This window comes from Mus caroli, unplaced genomic scaffold, assembly GCF_978045245.1.
Source record: "Mus caroli unplaced genomic scaffold, Mus_caroli_1 scaffold_12, whole genome shotgun sequence".
Lineage (NCBI taxonomy): Eukaryota > Metazoa > Chordata > Mammalia > Rodentia > Muridae > Mus > Mus caroli.
This window is the reverse complement of record NW_028227267.1, coordinates 3340499-3366553: the sequence shown is the minus strand read 5'-3', so window position 1 is coordinate 3366553 and position 26055 is coordinate 3340499. Positions and strand designations below refer to the sequence as shown.

At 40.3% G+C, this 26055-nt stretch overlaps 1 pseudogene; it reads left to right on the top strand.

Moving 5' to 3' along the window:
• Nucleotides 1-3: 3 nt before the first annotated feature.
• On the top strand, nucleotides 4-1343 carry LOC110309816 (rho GTPase-activating protein 1 pseudogene; annotated as a pseudogene).
• Nucleotides 1344-26055: the final 24712 nt, after the last annotated feature.

The window sequence follows — 26055 nt, the reverse complement described above, 5'->3', positions numbered from 1 at the left end:
CACCAGAAGCAGCCATGGACCCTCTCTCAGAGCTGCACGATGACCTGACCCTGGATGACACCAGCCAAGCTCTGAACCAGTTGAAGCTGGCCTCCACTGATGAGAAGAACTGGCCTTCTGATGAAATGCCAGACTTCCCCAAGTCAGATGACTCCAAAAGCAGCTCTCCAGAACCTGTGACACACCTGAAGTGGGATGACCCTTACTACGACATTCCGGCACCAGATTGTGGAAGTAGCGGGTGATGATAAGTATGGGCGGAAGATCATTGAATTCAGTGCTTGCCGGATGCCCCCCAGCCACCGGCTGGACCACAGCAAGCTCTTGGGGTATTTGAAACACACACTGGACCAGTATGTGGAGAGTGACTACACACTGCTGTACCTGCACCATGGCCTGACCAGTGACAACAAGCCTTCCCTCAGCTGGCTATGGGATGCCTACCGAGAGTTTGACTGTAAGTACAAGAAGAACATCAAGGCTCTGTACTTCATGCACCCAACCATGTTTTTCAAAACTCTGCTTATCCTCTTTAAGCCTCTCATCAGTTTCAAGTTTGGACGGAAGATCTTCTACGTGAATTACCTGAGTGAGTTGAGCGAGCATGTGAAGCTGGAGCAGTTGGGGATCCCTCGCCAAGTGCTCAAGTATGATGACTTCCTCAAATCCAAACAGAAGAGACCTGCAACAGCTCCCAAGCCCATGCTACCATGGTACCCCCCTGTCCAATCAGCAGTTTGGGGTCTCCTTACAGCACCTCCAGGAGAAAAGCCCAGACCAGGAGCCCATCGTGCTCAGGGAGACTGTTGCCTACTTGCAGGCTCACGCTCTCACCACCGAGGGCATCTTCCAGAGGTCTGCCAATACCCAGGCTGTATGGGAAGTGCAACAGAAATGCAATATGGGGCTGCCGGTGGACTTTGACCAGTACAACGAGCTGCACCTGCCTGCTGTCATCCTCAAGACATTCCTTTGGTAGCTTCCTGAACCCTTGCTAACCTTTGACCTGTACCCCCATGTTTGGGCTTCCTCGATATTGATGAAAGCCAGAGAGTGGAGGTGACACAACAGGTTTTCCAAACTCTGCCAGAGGAGAACTACCAGGTGCTTCATTTCCTGACTGCCTTCCTGGTGCAGATATCTGCCCGCTGTGACCAGAACAAGATGACCAACACTAACCTGGCTGTAGTCTTCGGCCCTAACCTGCTCTGGGCTAAAGATGCTGCCATCACCCTCAAGACCATCAATATCATCAACACCTTCACTAAGCATCTCCTGGATCATCAAGGGGGAATTGTTCCCCAGCACAGTTGTTCCCCAGCACAGATTCCCAGGGGGTCTGAGCTCACCACCTCCAGCCCCTTCTCTGGCAGCCCGAGTTAGACTTGTCCTCCTGTCATTAACCTTACTGGAATCTGGGTTTCCTGCCTAGAAAGGGGCTCTGAAGCCCCAGAAGATGGAAGTTGGAGCCTACTAACTGGGCAGCTCCTCCTATCCCTCTGCCCAACCCACCTTACCGGCCCTGGAGGCCTCTGTTACCGTAAGACATTTTCTTTGCCTTATACCTCTCACTGCGTCTCTGGTTGCTGGGCTTGGTTCTTCTAGGATTCAGCCACAGTAAACCTTTTTTTCTTTTTCCTGCCTGTTTCCCTGGCACGTGTAGAAGACTACATCACTGCCGGCTGTGCTGGTAGCTGGGGCTGGTCCTCTCTTTCCTGATTGCTAGGAAGTGAGCATTGGCTTCGGTGCAAGTTCCCTGTGCCTGCCCTCCCTGCTAATAGGGATGATAAGATCAGAGTTGGTCTGTCACTTCTGCCTCCTGGGTCTGTTCTTCACCAAGTGGTACTGCCCCTAGAGTGTACTATTCCCTCATTGCTGCCACACTTGGCACTTTAGATATCAAGACTCAGAATCTGAGTATCTATTGAAATGGTCCTGTCCACTCCCAGGGAGAGCCGTAGTGTCTGGTAGGATCAGTTACAGCAGTCCTGGCTCTCCATGCCTTCCATTCATTCTCATGTGCACAGATCTTCAGCCAAAGGTTATGGTAGGTCTTTCAGGTATGGAGCCATTTTGATCCCTGTTCTAGCCATAGATACCAATGTCTCTCACTTTCTGCCTGGGGACTCTCGGAGAGTCAGAAACTCAGAAGCCCTGAAGACTGACAGAACTTTTACTAATAGATCACCCCTGCTGGATAGGTTCTAGCAGCTTCCTTGGGGGAGTGTGGTGGCCACAGGGCCTCTTGTCTTTCAGAAAGCTGAGCCCAAGTGATGATTGGTAGCTTTCATTCTATTCCTAATGAAGCCTTGTGACCCTCTTCCCAAAGTCCACTGCCTAATGACAGGGAGGTACCTGCAGTGACCTTGCCCTACAGGTGTGGCTGGGCATGACAGCTCCAGAGATGGTACTGGCTACCGTGGGATCTGTACTGATGATCTTGCAGCTGAGACTGGGCCTGACCTCACTGGCTCTTTCTTGCACCACTGTTGTAGCAGGTCTCTGGTGCCACAAGTGCTGCTGTCAGTCCCCAGCCTCACAACTGACCCAGCCTAGGTCACTCTGCTTTGCCCACATGATTGTATCAAGTGTTGCTACACTCCATTTATTGAGGAGCCTTTGAACCTCTTGTTTTCCTCCTCCCGGGTCCTGTCAGTCTGTGGCAGGGGGCGCTCTTACTGTGAATCCAGTGTTCACATTTACCACGAATTCCTTGGCATCAATCATGTATTTTACCGTTTGCACTTTTTGTATTTCAATAAAAATGTAAATAAAAAAAGATGCTATCCATCTTTGCTTATATTTATGTTTCTCACTGTTACAGGCATGTTTCTGAAACCTAGAACTGGGATAAAAAAAAAAGCTGATACAAACAAGAATACAATTAATGGAAGTTCCTTAGGAAAAACAGCTATGCAGAAAAATTGAGTATTTCTTAGAACCTATTGCTTAAGTAAACATTTAGATCAATAGCATTGCTAAGAAGTATGAGATGGATGATGTTAGAAAAGTTATTAAAGAGAAAAACTTAGCAGAATTTTAGAAGCTGACAAACTGTAATTAAGTCACCATGATGCTATATTCAGCTTTAGAAATAAGAAACTAGTGAATAGGAAGAGATTTTGATCATACAAGTAATGACAAGCATTGGTATTTCCTGAAGGCAAAAGTAAGCAGTTTTGAAAATCCTGATGTTCCTCTATTCTTGTCAAAATTGTAATAAAGATAGGAAACATATTGAAACAACGGTTTTTGACAGACATAGGGGAACACAATTTGGTTCAGTGAACTGCCTGCATTCCTGAGCAGACTTGTCAGGCCAGAACTTTTCTGATATTATAGAAAAGCAAAGAACAGACTGCCTTTGCTTAAGCAAGGGGCTACACAGTACTTTAAGAATCAAAGAAAAAGAATGATAGTCTTAGGTCAATTATAAAAGAAATATAGAGGAAGGAAAGGAAGAATTAAATAAGGGTTAACGTTTGAACTTCAGTAGAAAGCCAAATTTTCTATAACAGGTAGTAGGAAATAACATTTGATCTATTAATTCTGTGCCAACCTGAAACAGAACCAAATTCAAGTAGTCATCCTGTCTAGCGTTTCTGCAACTACAAGGCTTCATGACATCGATCTTAAGGGAAAGGATACTGAGTTCAAAGAAAATTGATTGTATCTTAATGCTAATTTTTAGTTCTCATGAAATTGTTGCTTGCCTGCTTTGTTCCTGTTTTTAATATTCTTATGTAATCAAGAAAGACTTTAGAAGAAAATGTATTTTGAAAAGCTGTATAATCAAGGAATACGATTTCAGAAGAAATGATTTTATGTCTAAATAAAGCATGTGAGAGACAGAGGTTGTAAGAGCAGGTCAACCCATACTGAGATGTGCTTCCTCTCTGTCCCTAATCTCCTGAAAGTAAACTGGATGGTGTCCTGCTGGGGACAGCTCACAATGACAGGGACTGCCTGCAGTAGTCCAGGATGGAGACAGCTCAGAAGCCTGCGGCAGCTCCATATAAGTAAGGATGGTGTCCAGTACCCTGAGAAGCAGGAGATATGTTCCTTCAGGGGACCTGCCATCTGAAATAAGGGACTGCCTGCAGTAGGCCGGAATGGAGACATCTCAGTAGCCCAAGGCAGCTCTTTGTAACAATAATTATTCTCATTTCTCCTAACCTTAGCCCTGGACAACAGCTGTATAAATTTCATTTGTGTGTGACTATTTTTCAGTTGGCCTTGGTGTGCATAATTATTCTATTATATCTGACTTCTTACTTCTTTCTCCTTCTGATCTGTGAATTCTTTGAAACTAGATGTTCCTTGATGTAATGATTCTTTTTGTTGTTGTTTTTTTGTATTTGTTTTTGTTTTTTGTTTTTGTTTTTTTGACAGGGTTTCTCTGTATAGCCCTAGCTATCCTGGAACTCACTTTGTAGACCAGAATTCAGAAATCTGCGTGCCTCTGCCTCCCGAGTGCTGGGATTAAAGGTGTGCACCACCACGCCCAGCTGATGTGATGATTCTTAAACAATTAAAAATTGAGGCATGGGGCACAACAGAGCACAGTCTTAATGGTCCAGATACATGCTTTGTATTCTCATCTTGGAAACAATGTAATAACTGCACAATGGTAGTTCCAGATTAATGCTTAACTTGCAAAGAAAGTTTGAAGAAATTATTAGAAAATGAAATAAAGCCAACATTGGGATCCCAAGAAAGGAAAAAACTATTAAAGTTATGAAATAAGTTTTGCACATCATTTGAGAGTGGTTTCTAGATAAGCAAGTATAGAATATGTAAAATCTTATACTGGTAAAACTAAATTAAAACACAGGGACTTTTAGGAGGGTCATTGTGTGCAATATGCAGAAGCAGAAATCTAGCAGAACTACTGAGTTAAAAGTTAACTTGATTCTTTCTGGCCACTGCCTGGCAGCTTTGTCCATGTGATTTATAATTAGAGCTTCATGGGAAAATGCTAGTAGCTGACCTTAGAGCTCTGAGCTCTGAAGTTTAATAAGTTAAAAGTTAAAGTTTAAATAATGATAGGTTTGAAATTTATTATTATTATTATTATTATTATTATTATTTTGGCTACAGGTTGGGAATAGGGAAATCTTGAAATGTTGGGGAACAATTGTAATTCTTAATTTTTTGTGGGATGAGGTTATTCTTTTAAATTTGATTTGGCAATGATCATACAATGTCTTTACTTTTTTTAACCTGCTTTTGGAGTATCAGTAAAAGACTTACGTAAGAGAAAGGCAAGAATGTGAGTAGTGAGCATAAGAATAGCAAATTAAAAATGATTGAAGAGAGAATATGAAGACTGAGTGAAGAGAGAATATGAGGAGTGAGTGAAGAGAGAATGTGAGGTGTGTATGGAGAGTGTTTGTGTGAATGAAAGGAAAGTACAAGTGGTGTGTGTGAAAAGTGTGTGTGAGAGTGAAAGAGGGGTGCACAGAGGTGTGTATGAATATGGGAATTCAAGAAAAGCAGAGTGTGCAGGAGAATGCAGTGTGTGCAGCCTCGAGCTTTGAGTGAAAGAGCAAGAGAGAAAAAGAACAAAGGGTAAGATAGAAGAGAGAGAAACTTTAAGCCTTGAAAAATTGCCTGTAGATTGTATCCAAAAAAGTAGTCTGTGTATATTTATTATGCACCTTCCAGATATCCCTGCTTCCAGTTGAGAACTCAGATCCTGTGTAGAGGCTGGACCCCAATAGTGTTCTGTCTGATGGTTCCCTTTTGGCCCCTACATCTACCTGCTCTAAGCTGTGCCTTCACTTAGAGCTGATTTCCAGAACTCTGATAGTCAATCAAGCATGGTACTAAAAAAAATTGGCCCTTGTGTTTAGGAAAGAGTATGGCCATAGTTAGGATTCTTGTGCTAAGATGGGTAGAAATCTAACAGAAATTAAAATGAAAATGCTCACAGAGAAAGAAATAAGAATCCAAAATAAACTGAAAACCATTCCTGAGACCTGTCTGCTCTGGCTTTTTTCACAGGCATCAATAAATCCCCTTCATTGGCGAAGCTGGTTGATTCTCTTTTTCATCCTATAATGAAAAGTCTCTGGGAGTGTACCTGAATAAATTGGGTGCAAGAAGAAGTCAAAAGCTGATGGAATTTGGGGCAGCAAGATGGAGGGCTCAGTGTCTGAAAATAATCTCCTCTGAGCAAAGTCCTGAAGAAAATGCAGAAAACATCCAGTGCTGGAAATGAGGAGATAATTGCCTAATCACAGTTTGGGCACAGCATGCAGGAAGGGCGATGCTTCTTCCCAGTAGAGTTGTGGAGAAGAAAATTATTCATTGTCCAAATTAGTAAAAGCTGAAATCCTTCATCCATATGTTATTGTTCTCTTGATGACTCCATAATATTTTATTAATTTATTTATACTTGAAAAGGAACAAATTTTTCTACCAACCTAGAGAAGATGAGTTAGGGTGGTAAGGAAATGAAGAACTACACATTAATGAAAGAAATGTAAAATGTGTTCATTCATAAACCATCTGGGTGGGGCAGAATCTCATTTGTCAATCACTGGACTACTTATTTTCTGTCCGTGTGTGTGTGTGTGTGTGTGTGTGTGTGTGTGTGTACATGTAGGTGGGGTGCATTTTTATGACGTTCCTGTATAAGTCATAGGACATCCTGCAGCAGTCCCCTTGAACCACTTGGGTCATGTCCTCAGGCTTGGTGGCAAGCACCTTAATCTGCTTAGCCATCTGTCCTGTCGCTTCACAGTTATTTTAAGTACCTAAGCCTGGACTTCTTTCTGGATGAAGTGATACAGTTTAAGCAGTTGCTGGACAGTATAGACCAGAAGTCCCCAACCCCAATCCCACCTCATTTTGTCTTGAGGTTTCTGTGGAAAACCAAAACCAAAGTAATTTTTTTGTTGAATTAGAACTAGGATTGAACCTCTGCCTGAGCCTGAGCCCTCCATCTCTTTCTTTAACTATAGTTGGAAGCATTAGAGCTCATTTGCTTGCAGACTAATTTATTCTATGGTAAGAAGCCTCTTGATTTGGATACTGAAATTGCAACCACTTACTTGTTGGTTGCTTTTAATTTGCAATTCAATACCAAATTCTCCATTTCCTCATATGTGGATTCCTGAGTCACTGCTTTTAAAAAGAAGGCTGCTATCCTGATTCACTCCTGTGACCCCTGAGTTGGAAGCCAGAAGGAGGACCCAGAGTTCACACTGTTCTGGTTGTTTTTTCATCAACTTGAGACAGTGTAGAGTCATCTGAAAAATCTCCTCACCCAGTTGGCCTATATGCCAGCCTGTGGGGCATTTCTCTTGTTCAATGATTGATGTGGATGGCCCAGTCCATTGAAATGACCCTACCCTTAAGTTAGTCCTGAGTTGTATAAAAGGCAGGCTGAGCAAACCATGAGGAGAAAGCCAGTACACAGTGTTCCTCCATGACTTCTGCTTCAGTTCCTAACTCAGGGTTCCTCCACTGACTTCTTTCAGTGATGAACTATAAGTATAAAGTTCAACTATAAACCCTTTCCTTTCCAAACTGCTTTTGGTCACACTGTTCTTCACAGCAAAAGAAATCCTAAGACACAAGATCATCCTTGGCTACAAAAGGAATTAAAGGCAAGCCTGCCAACATGAGATCATATCTCAAAACAAACAAACAAGTACCTTTTCTAGGGTCACCATAACAAAACAGCACAGACTGAAAAGCTCACATAATGTAAATCGATTTTCCCACAATTCTAAGTTCTGAAAGTCTAGGATCAAGGTGCTGACAAGACCTTCTAAGGCTTCTCTACTTTTCTTGCGTGTAGTATATATTAGTGGGCCAATTTACCCTTTCTCTTTAGTGTGTCCAAATTTCTTCTTACAGTTATGTTGTTCAGATTAGACTAGGCTCACTTCAATGAATTCACTTAAATCAGTCATTTCCATAACAGAGATACAATGTGTCAGGGCTTCAACCTGTTCACTGGGAGAAGTGACTTAGTTCCTAAAACCATGCCTAAAAGCTATCAACGGTGGTCTGGAAAAAATCAAGAGAGCACCAGGAACAGCTCAAATAATCAGGATAGTTCAAGAGACAAAGAACCCTGAGGAAGGCTGCTTATGAATTCTGGGCAAAAAGCAATGCTGGAGCTACTACAATAACCAATCTCAGATTATATCACAGAGCCAAATAAAAACTATGAAGACTATGGATCTTCCACTTGAACCCAGCAGAAGGTCCCAAGGTCCCCAGAGGACTCTCCATGCCGCAGGCCCTCTAGAACACCCAGGGCATCAGGATCATGGGTGAGTGGAATGCAACATCAGTTCCAAAAGTATCCCAGAGAGTCTTGTTCCAGCACTAACAGGGACAAAGAAACCCCACCTGACTAGAGGCTGGGATTCATTCCAGTTGGGGCTAGCCACGAGCCATCTTCCTTGCAAACCCAGCAGAGAGCCCCAAGATCCCCAAAGGACTCTCCCTGCCACAGGACCCCTAGCACATCCAAGACCTTGGGATCCCTTGAGAGCATGTGGGCAGCAGAAGCAACAGAGCTTCTTGGACACGGTCCCTTCAGGCCTTCATCCTCAGCCAGGGGGAAGAGTTGAAACCTAGACCACAGGGCACCTTCCTTGCAAGAGGAGAGGTAACCACCTGGGAGGGCTATGACCACCAGAGCAGGTGAGGGAGCCATCTTGTGTCCTGGGTCCCTCAGAGACCAGTTTGTGCAGGTGAGTGTGCAGACTGCAGAGGCAACACATCTTCTGGGACAGGCCCTGTTTCAGGCCTTCATCTTAAGCCAAGAGGTAGGTCTGAAAACCAGACCTCTGTACACCTTCCCTGCAAGAGAAGAGCTTGCCTGCAGAGAGTACTCTGACCACTGAGACTCAGGAGAGAGCTGGACTCCCAGAACTGCTGACAGAGGCTAACAGAATCACAGGAGGAACAGGCTCCAGCCAGTGACAACTACAACAAATAACACCAGAGATTACCAGATGGCAAAAGGCAAACATAAGAATCTTACCAACAGAAACCAAGACAACTCAACATCATCAGAACCCAGCACACACACCTCAGCCAGTGCTGGATACCCCAACACACCCTAAAAGCAAATTTTGGATTCAAAATCATATCTCATGATGTGGGTAGAGGACCTTAAGAAGAGCATTAATAACTCAATTAAAGAAATATAGGAGAACACTACTAAACAGGTAGAAGTCCTTAAAGAATTACAGGAAAAAACTGCTAAACAGGAAGTCCTTAAAGAAGAAATGCAAAAATCCCTTAAAGAATTGAAGGAAACAAAACAGGTGATGGAATTGAACAAAACCATCCAAGACCTAAAAAGGTAAGTAGAAACAATAAAGAAAATCCAAAGTGAGACAACTCTGGAGATAGAAACCCTAGGAAAGAAATCAAGAACCAGAGATGTGAGAATCAGCAACAGAATACAAGAGATGGAAGAGAGAATCTCAGGTGCAGAAGATTCCATAGAGAACATGGACACACAATCAAAGAAAATGCAAAATGAGAAAAGATCCAAACTCAAAACATCAAGAAAATCTAGGATACAATTAGAAGACCAAACCTACATATAATAGGAGTAGATGAGAATGAAGATTTTTAACTTAAAGGGTCAATAAATATCTTCAAAAAATTATAGAAGAAAACTTCCCAAACCTAAAGAAAGAGATGCCCATGAACATACAAGAAGCCTACAGAACTCCAAATAGACTGGACCAGAAAAGAAATTCCTCCTGACACATAAAAATCAGAACAACAAATGCACTAAATAAACATAGAATATTAAAAGCAGTAAGGGGAAAAGGTCAAGTAACATATAAAGGCAGGCCTATTAGAATTACACCAGTCTTCTCACCAAAGACTATGAAAGCCAGAAGAGCCTGGACAGATGTTATACAGACCCTAAGGGAACACAAATGCCAGGCAAGACTACTATACTCAGCAAAACTCTCAATTACTATAGAAAAATAAACCAAAGTATTCCATGATAAAACCAAATTCCCACAATATCTTTCCACAAATCCAACAATTCAAAGGATAATAAAGGGAAAACACCAACACAAAGACAGAAACTACACCCTAGAAAAAGCAAGAAAGTAATCCTCCAACAAGCCTACAAGAGGACAGCCACAAGAACAGAATCCCATACTTAACAACAGGAAGCAACAATTACTTTTCTTTAATTTCTGTTAACATCAATGAAATCAATTCCCCAATAAAAAGACATAGATTAATAGACTGGCTACACAAACAGGACCCAACATTTTGCTGCTTACCGGAAACCCACCTCAGGGAAAAAGACAGACACTAACTCAGAGTGAAAGGCTGGAAAACAATTTACCAAGCAAATGGTCTGAAGAAATAAGCTGGAGTAGCCATTCCAATATCGAATAAAATTGACTTCTAACCTAAAGTTATCAAAAAAGACAAGAAGGGGCACTTCATACTCATCAAAGGTAAAATCTACCAAGATGAACTCTCAATTCCGAACATCTATGCTCCAAATGCAAGGGAAGTCTCATTCATTAAAGAAACTTAGTAAAGCTCAAAGCACACACTTCACCTCACACAAATAGTGGGAGACTTCAACATACCACTCTAACCAATGGAAAGATCCTGGAAACAGAAACTAAACAGAGACACATGGGCACTAACAGAAATTATGAAACAAATGGATTTAATAGATATCTACAGAACATTTTATCCTGAAACAAAAGGATATACCTTCTTCTCAGCACCACATGGTATCTCCTCCAAAATTGACTATTTAATTGATCAAAAGACATGCTGCAACAGATACAGAAATATTGAAATTATACTATGCATCCTATCAGATCACCAAGGATTAAGGCTGAGCTTCAATAACAGCATAAATAATAGAAAGCCAACATTCATGTGGAAACTGAACAACAATCTACTCAATGATACCTTGGTCAAGGATGAAATAAGGAAATAAATTAAAGACTTTTTAAAGTTTAATGAAAATGAATCCACAACATAACCAAACTTATGGGGCACAATGAAGGCAGTCTAAGAGGAAAACTTATAGCCCTGAGTGCTTCCAAAAAGAAACTAGAGAGAGCATGCAGTAACAGCCTGATAGCACACCTAAAATCTCTAGAACCACAGGAAGCAAATTCACCCAAGAGGAGTAGAGGGCAGAAAATAATCAAACTCAGGGCTGAAATCAACCTTATGGAAACAGAAAAACTATTCAAAGAATCAACCAAACTAGGAGCTGGCTCTTTGAGAAAATTAACAAGATAAATAAACCCTTAGCCAGACTAACTAGAGGGCCCAGGGACAGTATTAACAAAATTAGAAATGGAAAGGATATATAAAAACAGAATCTGAGGAAATCCAAAACATCATCATATTCTACTACAAAAGGCTATACTCAACAAAACTGGAAAACCTGGATGAAATGGAAAATTTCCTAGACAGATACTAGGTATCAAAGTTACATCAGGATCAGATTAATGATCTAAACAGTCCCATTTTCCCTAAAGAAATAAGAGCAGTCATCAATAGTCTCCCAACCAAAAAAAGCCAAGGACCAGATGGGTTTAGTGCAGAATTTTATCCGACCTTCAAAGAAGACCTAATTCCGACTCTCCTCAAACTATTCCACAAAATATAAATGAAAGGTACTCTACCCAATTCATTCTATGAAGCCACAAATACACTAATAACTAAACCAAAGATCCAACAAACAAAGAGAACTTCAGACCAATTTTCCTTAGGAATATCAATGCAAAAATGCTCAATAAAACCCTTGCAAACTGAATCCAAGAACACATTAAAAGAATCATCCATCATGACTGAGTAGGCTTTATCCCAGGGATGCAAGGATGGTTTAATATAGGGAAATCCATCAACATAATACACTATATAAACAAACTCAAAGACAAAAACCACATGGTCATCTCATTAGATGCGGAAAAAGCATTCGACAAGATCCAACACCCATTCATGATAAAAGTCTTGGAAAGATCAGGAATTCAAGGCCCATACCTAAACATGATAAAAGCAATCTATAGCAAACCAGTAGCCAACATCAACGTAAATGGAGAGACACTCAAAGCAATCCCACTAAAATCAGGGATGAGACAAGGCTGTCCACTCTCTCCCTACCTATTCAATATAGTACTTGAAGTCCTAGCCAGAGCAGTTTGACAACAAATGAAATCAAGGGGATACAAACTGGGAAAGAAGAAGTCAAAATATCTCTATTTGCAGATGATATGATAGTATATATAAGTGACCCTAAAAATTCCACCAGAGAACTCCTAAACCTGATAAACAGATTCAGTGAAGTAGCTGGATATAAAATTAACTCAAACAAGTCAATGGCCTTTCTGTACACAAAGGATACACAGGCTGAGAAAGAAATTAGGGAAACAACACCCTTCACAATAGTCACAAAAAAAAAAAAATAAAATATCTTAGTGTTACTCTAACTAAGGAAGTGAAAGATCTGTATGATAAAAACTTCAAGTCTCTGAAGAAAGAAATTGAAGAAGATCTCAGAAGATGGAAAGATCTCTCAGCTCATGGATTGGCAGTATCAATATAGTAAAAATGGCTATCCTGCCGAAAGCAATCTACAGATTCAATGCAATCCCCATCAAAATTCCAACTCAAGTCTTCACAGAGTTAGAAAGGGCAATTTGCAAATTCATCTGGAATAATAAAAAATAGTAGGATAGCAAAAACTATTCTCAAAAATAAAAGAACCTCTGGTAGAATCACCATGCCTGACCTCAAGCTGTATTACAGAGCAATTGTGATAAAAACTTCATGGAACTGGTATAGGGACAGACAAGTAAAACAATGGAATAGAATTGAAGATTCAGAAATGAACCCACACACCTATGGTCATTTGATCTTTGACAAGAGAGCTAAAACCATCCAGTGGAAAAAAGACAGCATTTTGAACAAATGGTGTTGGCACAACTGGCGGTTATCATGTAGAAGAATGCAAATTGATCCATTCTTATCTCCTTGTACTAAGGTCAAATCTAAGTGGATCAAGGAACTCCACATAAAAACAGACACACTAAAATTTATAGAGGAGAAAGTTGGGAAAGGCCTCTAAGTTATGGGCACAGGGGAAAAATTCCTGAACAGAACAGCAATGGCTTGTGCTTTAAGATCAAGAATTCACAAATTGGACCTCGTGAAACTGCAAAGCTTCTGTAAGGCAAAAGACACTGTCAATAAGAGAAAAATGCCACTAACAGATTGGGAAAGGATCTTTACTAATCCTAAATCTGATAAGGGACTTATATCCAATATATACAAAGAGGTCAAAAAGCTGGTCTCCTGAAATTCTAATAACCCCATTAAAAATAGCGTACAGAGCTAAACAAAGAATTCTTTTCTGGGGAATGCCAAAGGCCTGGAAGCATCTGAAAAAATGTTGAACATCCTTAATCATCAGGGAAATGCAAATCAAAACAGCCCTGAGATTCCACCTCACACCAGTCAGATTGGCTAAGATCAAAAATTCAGGTTACAGCAGATGCTGGCAAGGATGTGGATAATGAGGAACACTCCTCCATTGCTGGTGAGATTGCAAACTTGTACAACCACTTTGGAATCAGTCTGGCGGTTCCTCAGAAAATTGGACATAGTACTTACCACAAGATCCTGGGTATATACCCAGAAGCTGTTCCAACTGGTAATAAGGATACATGCTCCACTATGTTCATGGCATCCTTATTTATAATAGTCAGAAGCTGGAAAGAACCTAGATGTCCCTTCAACAGAGGAATGGATACAGAAAATGTGGTACATTTACACAATGGAGTACTACTCAGCTATTAAAAACAGTGAATTTATGACATTCTTGGGCAAATGGGTGGACCTGGAGGGTATCATCCTGAGTGAGGTAACCCAATCACAAAAGAATTCACTTGATATGCACTCACTGATAAGTGGTTATTAGTCTAGAAACTTAGAATACCCAAGATACAACTAGCAAAACACAAGAAAATCTAGAAAAAGGAAGACCATCTGGTGGATACTTCATTCCCCCTTAGAAAAGGGGACAAACCCATCAGAATATTTAACAAACATTCACATTAGGGATAAGCTGGCTGCAATCAAACTTGGCCGATATGGAGAAGACCTCCTCTTCTATCTGTATTACATGAACAGTGGGGATATATTACAACTCTTAGCTGCGGTAGAACTCTTTAACCGTGATTGGAGATACCACAAGGAGGAGCGGGTATGGATTACCAGGGCACCAGGCATGGAGCTAACGATGAAAACCAACACGTACGAGCGGGGGACCTACTACTTCTTTGTCTCAACTGGAGGAAAGTAGCTAAGGAGTTCCATCTGGAATATGACAAATTAGAAGAGCGGCCTCACCTGCCATCCACCTTAACTACAACCCTGCTCAGCAAGCCTTCTAAAAAGACTTCCTGTTTCTTGGGGTATGGCTGTCTCAGCACCATACTCGACATAACTGCAGAACTGATGTGGCTCAGGCACTCTGCTTTTAATCCCTTGAGGATCTGGCAATTGGCTTACGAAAAGGGTCACCATTTGAGGTCCTGCCTTACCAATTATGTGCTACCCAACAACTAAATTTGTAATTTGTTTTCTCTAGTTTGAGCAGGGTCTGAATTTTTTCATTTATTTTCTTTTTGCCTGCAGACAGACTTGGGTCTATAAAGACAAGCAAGTACACTGACAGAAATTACCATTTAGTTTCTTAAATGTAAAAAAAGAAAATCCACAAAAGACTCAACAAAATTAGACCACAAAATTTGCATTGTTCATTGTAGCACTATTGATAATAAAAGAACAGATGTTTGTGCATTTTTATGTGAAGATCCTTCTCGTATTTCATTTGGAAAGATGAGCAAGGTCTGCTTCTTTCATTTTATTCCCCTTGTGTTTCTGAAAGGCGGTTTGGCCAGGCTTACTGCAGGCGTCCGACTGTAGAGATCTCCACAGTCTCTGGGCTCCAGGGCTGGGTTGTAACTGAGCTTCATCTTTCCAGAATGAGCAAAACACTGTTCAGTCTTTGTTACGATTTTGTAATAAATGTGTACATTTTTTTTTTAAATTTTGGACATCACATAAATAAAGGTATCTATGTATGAAAAAAAAGAGAGAATAGGGGACAAAATACCATGGAACAAGTTAGAGAGACAAAGTTTGGAGCAAAGACAAAAGGATGGACCATCCAAAGACTACTCCACCCAGGGTTCTATCTCATAATCAGCCACCAAACTCAGACACTATTGCACATGCCAGCAAGATTTTGTGGGAAGGACCCTGATATAGCTGTCTCATGTGAGGCTATGATAGTGCCTGGCAAAGACAGAAGCAGATGCTCACAGTCTTCGATTGGATGGAACACATGGCCCCCAATGGAGGAGCTAGAGAAACTACCCAAGGAGTTGAAGAGGTCTTCAAACCTATAGGTGGAATGTAATATGAACTAACCAGTATCCCCATAGCTCATGTCTCTAGTTGCATATATAGCAGAAGATGGCCTAGTTGGCCATCATTGGGAAGATCGGTCCATTGGTCTTGCAAGCATTATATGCGCCAGTAAAGGGAAATGTCAGGGCCAATAAGTGGGAGTGGATGGGTAGGGGAGCTAGGCGTGTGAGGGTATAGAGAACTTTCGGTATAGCATTTGAAATGTAAATAAAGAAAAAATATATAAAAAGAATATTACTAACAGAAACCAAGTCCACTGGGCATCATCAGAACCCAGTACACCCACCACAGTGAGTCCTGGATACCCCAAATACCCAAAAAGCAAGACTCAGATATAAAATCATATCTCATGATGGCGGTAGAGAATTTTAAGAAGAGTATTAATAACTCACTTAAAGAAATAAAGGAGAACACTGTGAAACACATGGAAGCCCTTAAAGAGGAGACACAAAAATACCTTAAAGTATTACAGGAAAACACAGCCAAACAGGTAATGGAATTGAACAAAACCACCCAAGATCTAAATATGAAAGTAGAAACATTAAAGAAGACCCAAAGGAAGACAACTCTCAAGATAGAAATTCAAGGAAAGAAATCAGGAACCATAGATGCTAGAATCAACAAGAGATGGGAGAGAGAATCTCAGGTGTGGAAGATTCCATAGAGAAGATGGACACAACAATGAAATAAAATGCAATCCTAAATCAGATAGGGGACTAATATCCAATATTTACAAAGAACTCAAGAAGATGGACTCCAGAAAAATCAAATAAACCTATTAAAAAATGGGGTATAGAGCTAAACAAAGAATTCTCAACTGAGGAATACAGAAGGGCTGAGAAGCACCTAAAAAAATGTTCAACATCCTTAATCATGAGAGAATGCAAATGCAAAACAACCCTGAAATTCTACCTCACACCAGTCAGAATGGCTAAGATCAAAAATTTAGGTGACAGCAGATGCTGCCAAAAATGTGAAGAAAGAGGAACACTCCTCCACTGTTGGTGGGATTGCAAGCTGTCCACTCTGGAAAGCAATTTCGTGGTTCCTTAGAAAATTGGACATAGTACTAGCAGATGATACAGCAATTCCTCTCCTGGGCATATTTCCAGAAGATGTTCCAACTGGTAATAAGGACACATGTTCCACTATGTTCATAGCAGCCTTTTTTATAATAGCCAGAAGCTGGAAAGAACCCAGATGTCCCTTCAACAGAGGAATGGATTAAAAAAATGTAGTACATTTACACTATGGAGTACTATTCAGCTATTAAAAACAATAAATTTATGAAATTCTTAGGCAAATGGATAGATCTTGAGTATATCATCCTGAGTTATGTGATCCAATCTCAAAAGAACACACATGATATGCACGCACTGATAAGTAGATATTATCCCAAAAACTTAAAATACCCAAGATACATTTTGCAAAACACATGAAACTCAAGAAGAAGGAAGACCAAAGTGTGGATACTTCGCACCTTCTTAGAAGGGGGAACAAAATACCCATGGAAGGAGTTACAGAGGCAAAGTTCTGAGGTGAGATGGAAGGAAGGACCATGCAGAGACTGCCCCACCAGGGGGTCCATCCCATTTACAACCACCAAGCCCATTCACTATTGCATATGCCAGCAAGATTTTGCTGACAGGAACCTTTTTTTTTTTAGCTTGAAAATTCTTTTAAATATATATATATATATATATATATATATATATATATATTTTATTATGTATTTTCCTCAGTTACATTTCCAATGCTATCCCAAAAGTCCCCCACTTCCCTATCCACCCCTTTCCATTTTTTTTTTTGGCCCTGGCGTTCCCCTGTACTGGGGCATATAAAGTTTGTGTGTCCAATGGGCCTCTCTTTCCAGTGATGGCCAACTAGGCCAAATTTTGATACATATGCAGCTAGAGTCAAGAGCTCCGGGGTACTGGTTAGCTCATAATGTTGTTCCATCTATAGGGTTGCAGATCCCTTTTGCTCCTTGGGTACTTTCTCTAGCTCCTCCATTGGGAGCCCTGTGATCCATCCACTAGCTGACTGTGAGCATCCACTTCTGTGTTTGCCAGGCCCTGGCATAGTCTCACAAGAGACAGCTATATCTGGGTCCTTTCAGCAAAATCTTGCTAGTGTATGCAATGGTGTCAGCGTTTGGAAGCTGATTATGGGGTGGATCCCTGGATATGGCAGACTCTAGATGGTCCATCCTTTCGTCACAGCTCCAAACTTTGTCTCTGTAACTCCTTCCATGGGTGTTTTGTTTCCAATTCTAAGAAGGGGCAGAGTGTCCACACTTTGGGCTTCATTCTTCTTGAGTTTCATGCGTTTATCAAATTGTATCTTATATCATGGGTATCCTAAGTTTTGGGCTAATATCCACTTATCAGTGAGTACATATTGTGTGAATTCCTTTGTGATTGCCCCTCAACAGAGGAATGGATACAGAAAATGTGGTACATTTACACAATGGAGTACTACTCAGCTATTAAAAAGAATGAATTTATGAAATTCCTAGCCAAATGGATGGACCTGGAGGGCATCATCCTGAGTGAGCTGACAGGAACCTTATATAGCCTGGCAAATACAGAAGTGGATGCTCACAGTCATCTATTGGATGGAACACAGAATTCCTAATGAAGGGGCTAGAGAAATTACCCAAGGAGCTAAAGGGGTCTGCAACCCTATAGGAGGAACAACAATATGAACTAACTAGTATCCCCCAGAGCTGTGTCTCTAGTTGCCTATGTAGCAGAGGATGGCCTAGTTGGCCATCAATGGGAGGAATGGCCCTTGGTCTTGGGAAGATCATATGCCCCAGTACAAGGTGAATGCCAGGGCCAGGAATGGACATGTGTTGGTTTGGGGAGCAGGGTGGGGAGAGGGTATAGGGGACTTTGGGGATACATACCCAGATTAAAATATTCTTATCCAAATGAATTATCTTTAGCAAATTCATTTCCAATGAGGAATGAAAAGTTTCTGAACTGTATTATTTGAACATGTGAGTTCTGGAATTTCTTCTCCAGAATTCTCCATGCTTCATCTCTAAAAACGTCTTTCTCAGACCTCAGTTCAGCCAGTTCACCCTCTGAATTCTCTGGGCCTTTATGACTTTAGGTCAGCTAAGAAAACTTACCCCTCTGTATATCTGAATTTCTGTGGCCATAGGCTACCAAATTCATACTCTGACTTCTTTCGACATGTGTGTGTGTGTGTGCAAGTGTGTGTGTGTGTGTGTGTGTGTGTGTTTGAATTCTCCAGACAAGGGAGAAGCTCTACTGGTAAAGGGAGTCTGCCGTTTTGTGCTGAGCTCAGAAGGCTCTCTGGACCATGGTAGACTTCAACTTTAATTAGCTGGGCAACAAGTGGCCACTGTCTTAAACACTTCTAGTACTTGCACTTCTCCAGTATACACTCTATGCTTAATCTTCATGAGGTTGTATCTTGAATCAAATAATGTGATCTGCATGGTTAGGGTGGGGTCATTAATATGATCTTAGACAGGACCAAGGTGTCAAGATCAATGGTGCCTTGAGATTGATATGTCACAGTAAATAGGCACAGAGGTAGTGTTGCCAGTATTTTTTGTGGTCAAAGGTCACTGATGATGTAGCTTCTGTAGGCAGTTCACTGAGGACACATTTGAAGTGAGTCTGCTAATATCCTGGCTTCTCTATCCCCAAAGGGATGCCATTCTATTACCCTAGAGATTGTGGAATTCCTCTATCACAAAGCAAGAGTGTTTGTTGATCTATTAGTCATTTAGATAATAGTAAACCTGCCTGAGGGGTAGAGCTTCCCTGATACTTGTTTTGGTAATTATAATCCTGAACCACCTCAAACACAGTTTCTACTCAACTGTACTTACTGCAGGCTAATCTTTACTTTTCAGCCATATGGAATTTCCAATTTCTTCTTTTTTTTTTTTGCTTCCAACTGCATTTTCCTATCAAATTGCTAAGTCCCATGAGTTTTCTCAGTGTGATAAGGAGTATTATCTTAGCTCCAGATGCTCTGGAGCACCTTGTGAAGCTGGAGGTGGCCTAGTATGTAAGAAGATAAGGTTTTTAGATTTCATAATTTTTATAGTCATAGTATTGAAAGGAACTTCAATTAATTAATCCCAGTGGACCCTTAATATCAAGTCTTTCCTTACCATGCCTCTGTATAACAATTTCTGAAGCCATGCTCAAATAAATTAATAGTAGGGTTCATTATTCAGCCATGCAGACAAATATGCTCCAATCATTCCCACTGCCTGACACCTAGGGTCACTGTCCATCTCTCACTCCATCAGTGGCACAGATAACACAGTAATAAATATTGATAGCCTCCAGAGGCTTGGCTCTGCTCTCAGGAGCTATCTGGTTTTGCTTTAATTCCTTTTCATGAGATGGACATCATTGCACCCCTTGTTTATCTGCACAAGCCCAGGAAATAAGGCTGAACAGCCATCTAGTTAATCCAGGTCAATGGGAAATTGTGGTCATTGAGGTGAAAGGAAATCCTGGGATTCTGAGCCATGTAGACCATCATTTATTTTGGCTAAATTGAAATAACTACTCACTCTTCAGACATGCAGTGCCACCCCCATATGCCCCACTCATTGCAAGGAACATTTAGATTCCTTCATCTGATTTTTCCTCTTTTTCAACCTGCATGTTTAGAAAGGATTTGTATTACCCATTATCCAACTAATTAACAGTTTCTTGCAGACTTGCTGATGTTATTAATTAAATACAGCTAACAAATAATTTTAAAACTATGTAGTCATTTGACTCCATCCAGTTAATTAACCATTTCATACTTTAGTCTATGCATCCCCAAACCTTAAATGAACTGTGCATGCAGCACTTCTGATTTCCCTGCTATCATCTTGGGTCCAAGTTGCCCAGAAACATTATTTTGTCACACTGTTACTTATTGAGAACAGGAAAGCTCACTGACATCTTACTGGGGAAGATGAAAAAGGAACCATGCAAGCCATACAACTGTAGAACTCTCACAGAGGAGAGACAATACTTTCAGAGATATCTTAAATGATCTGTGGAAGTAAAATTTTTTGCAATAAATATTGCATGTTGAGATTTTTATATGTCAACATGGTGCTGTAAAACTGAATACTTTTAACAGTTAAAATAAATTGCCTCTGCCAGAGACCCAGATACCTTCTAGTTCTCACCTGTGCCATCTAAGAGCAGAGACTTGGCACCAGGCCCAATCCCACACAGCACACACCCTAGTTGCAGCTCTACCCCCCCCCATACACACACACTCACACGTATTCAGACACATCCAGCTTCACAGGTAAGAACTTAAACCCCACCCTGAGACCTGGTGTACTGGGACCCTGTGACACCAGGAAGCTGATTCCCTGTCCATCCAGAGACTGGGGCACCCTCCAGTTCCCATCTGCAAACTGGGAGTAGAGCCCCAGTGTGGGACCAAAATCCTACACAGCCCACACCCCAGTTGCAGCTCAACTCCCCAGGATCACAGGATCACAGAATCACAGGAAGGAAAGGTACCAGTCAGAGATAGGGACGGGACATCAGATAACAAGACTTCAAGACGCAGTGTAAAAACATAAGCAACAGAAACCAATTTGGCTTGGCAACATCAGAACCAAGTTCTCCCATGGTATCAAGTCCAAGATATCCAAACACACCCTTAAAACAAGATTCAGATCTAAATCTCATTTAAAGAAGATGATAGAGGACAAAAAAAAAAAAAAAGATGATAGAGGACTAAAAAAAGAAAAATAAATAACTCCCTTAAAGAAATACAAAAGAACACAAGTAAACAAGAAGATGTCCTTAAAGAGGAAACACAAAATTCCCTTAAAGAAAGACAGGTGAACAAAATCAAACAAGTGAAGGAATTGAACAAAACCATCCAGGATCTAAAAATGGAAGTATAATCATTAAAGAAAACTCAAAGGGAGAAAACCCTGGAGATGGAAACCTAGGAAAGAGAACAGCATCACCAACAGAATACAGGAGATAGAAGAAAAATCTCAGTGGCAGAAGATACAAGACATAGACACAATAGTAAAAGAAAATACAAAAAGCAAAAAGCTTCTATCTCCAAACAATCAAGAAATCCAGGACACAGTGAAAAGACCCAACCTGAGAGATATATAAACAGTGACGATTCCCAACTCAAAGGGCCAGAAAATGTCTTCAACAAAATTATAGAAGAAAACTTTTCTAACCTAAAGAAAGAAAAGCACATAAACATACAAAAAGCCTACAGAATACCAAACAGATAGAGCCAGAAAAGAAATTACTCTTGTTATATAATAATTGAAACACCAAATGCACAGAACAAAGAAAGAATATTAAAAGCTATAAGGTAAAAGGGTCAAGTAACATATAAAGATAGACCTATCAGAATTATACCAGACTTCTCACCAGATACTATAAAAGCCAGAAGATCCTGGGCAGATGTGATACAGACCCTAGGAGAACAAAAAAGACAGTTCAGGTTACTATACCCATCAAAACACACAATTATCATTGAAGGAGAAACCAAAGTATCCAAGACAACAAATTCAAACAATATCTATCAGTCAGACAGAGGATAACATAAGAAAAAGTCCAGCATAAGGAGGGAAGCTACACCCAAGAAAAAGCAAGAAATTAATTTTTTATAACAAACCCAACAGACAGAAATACACAAATATAATTACAACTTTAACAACAAAAATAGCAGGAAGCAAAGCAAGAATCATTGGTCTCAGCATCACTGGACTCAATTCCACCCAACCCCCCAAAAAAAGACATAGGCTAACTGACTGGATACATAAACAGGATCCAGTATTTTGCTGCACACAGAAAACACACCTCAGAATCAAAGACAGACACTATCTCAGAGTAAAAGGCTTGAAAACAATTTCAAAGGAAATGGTCCCAAGAAACAAGCTGGAATAGCCATTCTATATCAAATAAAAGCAACTTCCAACCAAAAGTTATCAAAAAGGATAAGGAAGGACACTTCATACTCATCAAAGGAAAAATCTACCAAGATGAACTCTCAATTCTGAATATCTATCCTCCAAATGCTATGGAAACCACGTGCTTAAAAGAAACTTTATTAAGCTCAAAGCACATGTTGCACCTCATACAATAATAGTAAGAAACTTCAACACCCCACTCTCATCAATGGACAGATCCTGGAAACAGAAACTAAACAGAGATACATTGAAACTAACAGAAGTTATGGAGCAAATGGATTTAACAGACATCTGTACAACATTTTATCCTAAAACAAAAGAATATACCTTCTTTGCAGCACCTCATGGGAACTTCTCCAAAATTGACCATATAAGGGGTCACAAAACAGGCCTCCACAGATACAAGAATATTGAAATCACCCCATGCATCCTATCAGATCACCACAGACTAAGGCTGGTCTTCAATAGCAACAAAAACAACAGAAAGCCAACATATACATGGAATCTGAACAACACCCTACTCAATGATAACTCAGTCAAGGAAGAAATAAAGAAAACAAAGACTTTTTATAATTTAATGAATATGAATCCACAACATACCCAAATGTATGGGACACAATGAAAGCAGTGATAAGAGGAAAACTCACAGCTTTGAGTGCCTCCAAAAAGAAACTGGAGAGAGCATACACTAGTAGCTTGACAGAACATCTGAAAGATCTAAAACAAAAAGAAGCAAATACACTCAAGAGAAGTAGATGGCAGGAAATAATCAAACTCAGGGCTGAAATCAACCAAGTAGAAACAAAAAGAATTATACAATGAATCAACCCAACCAGGAGCTGGTTCTTTGAGAAAATCAACAAGACAGACAAGCCTTTAACCAAACTAACCGGAGGGCACAGAGACAGTATCCAAATTAACAAAATCAGTAATGAAAAGGGAGACATAACAACAAAAACTGAGGAAATTAAAAAAATAATCAGATCCTACTACAAAAGTCTATACTCAACAAAACTAGAGAACCTGGATGAAATGGGTGATTTTCTAGACAGATATCAGATACCAAAGTTAAATCAGGTTCACATAAATGATCTAAACAGTCCTATAACCCCTAAAGAAATAGAAGCAGTCATTAAAATTCTCCCAACCAAAAAAAGCCCAGGAACAGATGGGCTTAGTGCAGAATTCTATTAGACCTTCAAAGAACATCTAATACCAATACTCCTCAAACTATTCCATAAAATAGAAACAGAAAGAACACTACCCAGTTCTTTCTATGAAGCTACAGGTACACTGATACCTATACCACAGAAAGACTCAACAAAGAAAGGGGACTACAGACCAATTTCCCTTATGAATGTTGATGCAAAAATACTCAATAAAACTCTCACAAACTGAATTCAAGAACACATCAAAAAGATCATCCACCTTCATCAAATGGGCTTTATCCCAGGGATGCAGAGATGCTTCAATATATGGAAACCCATCAATATAATCCAATATATAAACAAACTCATATCTTTTGTCTGTCAGCTTGCTATTCATTTTTGAGAGGAAAAACTGTGAGAAATAGAAAGGCAAAGTAACTTTGCTGAATTTTACATGCTAGCCAAACTTTTTCCATCATCTACATAACTGACACTCCATCATCCATATCTCTGATATTTAAGATCTGCAAGGTGGGACAGGCACAGTGTAAGTTTATGATGGTCACCACCATAGGTCAGTAGAAGGAGTCTGCCCTGGTCCTGACCTTAATCCTGCCTGAGGTTAATTTCTGTACTGCCTTGTACCTTTGTCTCCAGAACAAGAGTAGCTATTGCTTCCTGGATCTGTCGCTTTGATATCCTCCTCCCAGTTCCACAACCCAGCTAAAGCATGTCTTGCTCTAAACCATCTTTTATTGATTGACTGATGGTTGGTTGATTTTGTGTAAGGGTATGCATGCACAGAAACCACCTCTTAACCCTAGATGATGCTCTGTGGTCAAAGAACCCTAGCAATCTGCCTGTCTTAGCCTTCCTGCCACTGGAACTAAAGGGCTTCTCCAGGCACAGCTTTTATACATGTTGCCATGTATCGAATTCATATTACCATGTTTGCACAGCAAGTACTTTAGTAGCTGAGCCATCTACCCAGCCAGTCCCTTCTATTTAAATATGCAAAGTGAAATTTCCCTGTCTGACTCAAACTGACTGCAATTGACACCAAGAAATTTAAGCAGTCAAGGCTTTATAAATTCCAGGGATAGTACTTTCAACTGGACAAATATAAGTGACTACCAACATTATTTTTTACAAATTTTGTTCCCTTAAATATGTAGATATTCTGTTTCCTTTACACTTCACTTTCATCCTTAAATTCTACAATCTTCATTATTTTACCCAAGGGAACTCTGACCCTCTCAAAGCCAACTCACACACATCAACTCCAGGTTTACTATATGAGATCCTCATCTTGACATGTTGGCTAAAATGGAGGTTGTAGTGGCTCCCCAAGACTGGGATAACTGTCTATCATAGGCTGAGTGAAGCCATGGAGAGTCTTTCCCTACAGGTCTAGATGTTCAGAGTATAGCATGCCTATGTTGGCAGAGTCCTGCTTCATCTGAAGGCTGCAAGGATGGTGAACCTACTCTGGTCTTTCTGGGATTCCTGTTATTGTCTGTGCACTTCAGCAGCCATTACTTCAAAGTTGCATCACTTGGATCTCTATTCTCCTGGCCTTCCTTACCACATACATCCCATTGCCTCTCTAATTAGCAGAACACTAGTCACTGGAATAGAGATTATCTAATCTTAACTGAAGTGGTCATTGTGTCACATTCACAATCTCAGGGATTAGGATTGGAAATACTTGATTGTGTGTACAGCTCACAATACATGGGTTTTGTTTAGCAGAGTATCTTCATGTGTGGTACAAAGTTATCCTAAGGTGACTGAAACAAATAGTTAAACCCATTTCAGAAATACAAGAACATAGGTAAACTTTAAGAAGTTAGCCAAAACCAGTTATGCACAGTCAGAACTCAAAGTGGGTTTTCTGGATCCTGGCCTGATGTCTCTCAAATTTTATTACTTAAATTCAATGAAAACAAATAAGAGTTTCTAAATATTTAAGGGCACAGTTTTCACTTGGGGATAAAGTTACTGAATATTCCATCTCACATTGTAGAGACAATTAGGCAGCCAAAGAAGAGTAGGGAAGGTAATTACAGCCTGCATATGTTAACTATTGCTGTACACCAACTACACATTTAATGCATGAACCTGGTACAAACTAAATGTCCACTGTGGTTAGACTCCCTCTCTTTTCTGGATTTGGAATCTGTAGAATGCCCTAAACTGGATTCTACAGACTCAGCTCACCATTATCCTGCAAGTCCCGCCTACTGCCCTTGAGGCCAGTAAGCTAGCCTGGGCTTGTGTTCAAGGAGATAGTGGAGGCTCAAGAGAGAAGTCAGTCTGGATGTGATGTAAAAGTCTGCTATAGGCATGTCTGTTTGTATTTACTACTAACATCCCATATGTGGTAGTAGAAGTATTAGTTTTTCACTCTGATTCAATATCTTAAATAGTTTATATTTTTAAAGGAATAGTTTGAAAGCCCCAGGAAGGTTA